Source organism: Leptonychotes weddellii, chromosome 12 (genome assembly GCF_054177405.1).
Source record: "Leptonychotes weddellii isolate Sample4059 chromosome 12, ASM5417740v2, whole genome shotgun sequence".
Classification (NCBI taxonomy): domain Eukaryota; kingdom Metazoa; phylum Chordata; class Mammalia; order Carnivora; family Phocidae; genus Leptonychotes; species Leptonychotes weddellii.
The window spans coordinates 54,011,304-54,016,109 of NC_138380.1; positions in this window are offsets into that span (position 1 = coordinate 54,011,304).

Here is a 4,806-nt window from a genome sequence, read left to right on the forward strand (position 1 = left end):
CATACTCTATTATTGGTATAGTTTGCCAAATATTAAGATGGTAGTAAAAATTTGATTAAGAGAGGAGCCCTAAAAAAAGTATTTACATGTATTCCATCCTACTCTATTTATTTTCTTAAAGATCTGATTTTATTCCTTGATGTGATGAACATATACTTTTTACCAATTTCTTTTAAAAAGTTTTTCCACCGTGGAATGTCCATTATATGAATTATCAGACCAGACTGCTTTGCTCAAGGAAAACCATTTGTTTTTGGTTTTGTTTTAAGGAAGACCATTTGGATACTAAGTAGTTTTTTAATAAATGGTTAAAAGTTCAGATGTATCTATTTTTACTAAGCCAGCATATTGTTGATATTGTAATCAGTAATGATACCAACTAATTTCTAAGTATGAATACTTAATGCAAATTATTTCACACATTAAATTTAGTTTTTCCAAGGGATAATCAAGTTATCTTACTGGTTTTCTCTCAACTTTTTAAAAATAAATTATCAATCCTCTTTTAATGGATAAATATATGTACATATGTGCATATCATGTAATAATATGTATACATAAACATAATTTAAAATAGTGATTTACTAGCGGAAAAGACAGGAGTAATATCTCTGGGCTGAAGTAATATTTCTGGGCTGTCAAACATTTGACAGCATTTATTAATGTGATTTGCACAAACACGTAGGATTAACATACAAGGATGTTGAATTTCCTCTAAGCAAGGTCATTGATTTTCAGATTTTTAACTTCTTCTACACATACACATATAACTATTTTCCCCTTGACAAAATAGGTTGGAAAAGTGTGGGAAGGGCCAACTAAAGTTATTTGTTATTAAATACTTTAAAGCACCATTCTTTTTTAAAATAGCCTTAGAAACAATCATTTTTAAAAGAAACCATTTGTTTATAGTAGAAGTGAGAATAAAACAGAATAGGGAAATTGTAATATCAGTATTATTATGATTTTGCCATGTTAAAATTCATACAGCATCTCAAAATAGCCTAATATTTTCTGCAGATTGCTTTGAAATAGTTGTAGACTATTATTTTCTTCTGCTTTGACTTTTTTTTAATGACTAAGTGATTTACGAACAAAAACAGACGGTTCTTTGAATTAATTTTAGTTTCAATTCATTCCTTAGAAGACTTCTTTTTTTTTTCTTTCTCTGTTGTTTGAGTTGGAAATTTGTAATCTAAGGCCAGGTATGTTCTCTGGTGCATTAGAAACATATTTTTCCCCTATGTTCTTGAATATGCTTAGATGGATATGACAAAGTCATTAAAGAATGGATACATAATGTATTTTTTAGCATTGTCTAACATTCAGCTGCTTCTCTATATTGAAAAAGTAGTCCTTTCAAATAAAACTCTACACACACACACACACATATATATATACATATATATGTATACACACATACACATACTCATGAACAAAAATCAGCTAAATAAGTCACATGGGACACATTTTTTTCTTAGAGATTTGTTTCCAAAAATAAAGAAAATCTTGCTGGAAGCAAATGGATTGCAGAAAATATACAGCTTATTTATTGTCAAATTCATTCAAGTCAATTGGCTAAATGGAGCCAACAGTCATCAAGAGGGAAGTGAAGGGAAAGAATTATCTACAACTTACGCAGCGGAGTAAGGACAAGAAGTGAGAAATTCTAATTGGGTGGCGCCCTCTGGAGGTGAGTTTGGGCACTTGTTATTCCCTCTTTTTATAGCAGATTGCAACTGGGCTTCCAGTCAGCTCATTGGTGTTGGGGGTGGATGTTTCCTGAATTTTGTGTTATAAAAAATGTCTGTAATAGTGTCCTGCCAAGAACAGCAAAGATATTCATTTCCAAATGATTATACCAATCTTGATAATTTTATACCTAAATATTTTTTTGACATTTTAATCTGGTAATTCTAGTAGAATAAATACAGTTGGTTAATGGTTTGGTTAATGGAGTAACATATTTAAATTAATCTTCTTAGTTTAATACCTTCCTTCTTGAAAATTGCAAACAAAACTTTCTGCATCTGAAGATGTATTTCAGAAACTTGTATCCCTTTAGAGATAGGCTAAGCCTCTAGATGACACCAGCATCTTTGAATTATCAGAACAAATTTACAGTTCCAAAAACAGCATCAATGTATTATGATCTCGTTGTTCAACACAGCCTACTTTTCTTTCCTCTGAGGTTAGGATACACAATTATTTTGTGTTTTCTTTCAAACTTTTAAATGCTACATAAAGACACTTCCATAAAAGACTGCTGGGCCTAAAACTACATTTTTTTTTTTTTGGAAATCCTTAAAATTTCTCTAGTATTTGATACAATTTGTGCAAACTACAAATATCAGCAAGGAAAAAAGGAATCGCTAGAAAGAATTAGAAACTCCTCAAAAACAAAAAGCAACCTGTGATACAGTCTCTTATTCTAAAAGTTAAATTCTCTTTATTTTAACTGAAAAACAACTTTCTTGCCCCAGAGAAGTCACATGAAAAAGTTCTCTTCAGTCTTACACTCACACACACAACAGGAGTGTAGCAAAGGATGTGATTTATTTTCCATTTAGAAAATCCATTTGTGAAATAAAATTTTGATAAAAATCCGGTTTTATTCATAGTTTTACTTTCTAGTCTGCCTCACCCAAAATAACATCAAAATAAATTACAAAAATTTCTTTCTAGACAGATTTTGATTGATTTTATGCAACTGGGCTTCTATTGTAACATTATGGTATTTTGTAGGACAAGGGTTTGCAGTCCTTTCCTTCAAGAAAATATCAGGGTGTGGGTAGAAAAAGATAGATGAGTGGTGCTGAATTTCTCTATTTTCAGAAGTTTTGCCATGTAGCATTAGTCTTTCTGCTCTTCTCCATCACTCACTTGCAGACTGCCACCATCTGACAGACCCAGTTCACATAACTTAGAAAGAGGGCACAACCAACAGGGTCAGGAAGGGTAAAAATACTTATGATCGATGCAAGAGAACAGTAGTGCCCCCAAGCATGGACCTGAATGATTGCTTACTTCCACCGTATCTTGGCTCTGTATCATGTATTTTTCAGATATATTTTGGGTGGACTTGGTGCTCAATGTCAAATAACTGTGGCTGTTTTTGGATATGAAAGAAGAAAAAATTGAATTTCCTTGTCTTAAAATACGACAAGCGATAATTAAATGTACTTACCCAAAATAGCTTTGCTATATCAGACACAGAATAATTGATTTCCATTCTTTGTAACTTTTTTTCTGATAACAAAGTAATACAAAATCAATGTAAACTTTTTTAAAAAAGATACACATATTAGAGTGTCAAATTCACCTTCTAATATATTTTTTCCAAAATATAAAAGCTGGATATATATATATGGAATGTACATTTAATGATTTTTTTAATTCCTCAGTGAAGGAACAAGTAGAATGTCAAACATGCTTGCCACTGCAACAGGTATTTATAATCCCTTTTTAAAAGGAAATGTTAGAATAAGAATTCTATTTTAGATATAAAACTTGTTAATGTCTTACAGGGCAATAAAATAAAATTGGGCTTATCTTTTCTCCTTAGACAGAAATCTGCAAGTTACTATGCCACTGTAGTTTTTTGACCTTTAATCAAATAGTAAAGCACAATGTCAAAAGCAGGTATATTCTTCTAGAGAATTGAATAACCTTGCCTGACCCTGTGAAAACAGTGCTCCAGTATAATATCAAAAGAATATCAGGTACTTTCTTTTGCCTTTTTTCCAGATTTTGAGGTTTTTGTTAACAGCCCCCCCCATTTTGATAGATAATCTCCAGAGAGTATTCTTGATCACAAAGATTGACCGCAGTATGGGTGGATTGCTTATGTATATAGTTACAGTAAGAAGTATTGATTAACAATCTGCACACAGTTTTGAACGACTACTGAGCATCTAACAGAGACTTAACTCTCTCTGGAAAATTTTTTTTTAAAGATTTTTATTTATTTACTTGTCAGAGAGAGAGAGAGCACAAGCAGGGGGAGCAGCAGAGGGAGAGGTAGAAGCAGGCTCCTCACTGAGCAAGGAGCCCGATGCAGGGCTCGATCCCAGGACCCTGGGATCATGACCTGAGCCAAAGGCAGATGCTTAATGACTGAGCCACCCAGGTGTCCCTCTCTCTGGAAGTTTTTATCAAGACAGTCAGTTTGGGTTTTTATAAGGTCATGTTATTTGTTCTTTTATACCAAGTCCAGGAAACCAAGAGCAAGAAAGTCTCCCCTATAAATTTGAGGGACTTTCTACATTATGAGGTTGTAAAATCTGTTAAGGTCTCTGGTCTGTCAGGAAGGACCTTTCTTACTGAAGAAGCTATAAATGTGTAACAGTTTTGCGGGCCAGTGAGAAGCAATCTGTTAGCCTAGGCCCCACGTGGAAACTCACTCCTCAAGAGTGGACTTGGCATACTCTGATTAAATGAATAGCATTCTCAATTTGACACTTTAGGTATGCTCTTGGATTCACCATTGATATCTCCAATTATATCTTAGTAAAAAAACACAGATTTTATCTAACCTCTGCAAATCACTATATTTTCATGAGAAATGCAGAAACTCAGTAGAAGCATTTGTTTTTGAAGCATGAGAGGCAAAAGACACTAGTAAGTTGACTTTTGACATAGATCAAGAGGAAGAGAATGAGTTTACCAATGTACCCATCAGAAAATAAAACAATGAAATTATATCAACAGTATTTCAAATGAAGAACCACATTTTAATTTCCTCATTAGTTCTGTCCAAGGGGTTAATTCTTTTACTGAGTCTTAGGTCAGTTATCTGTTTTTACA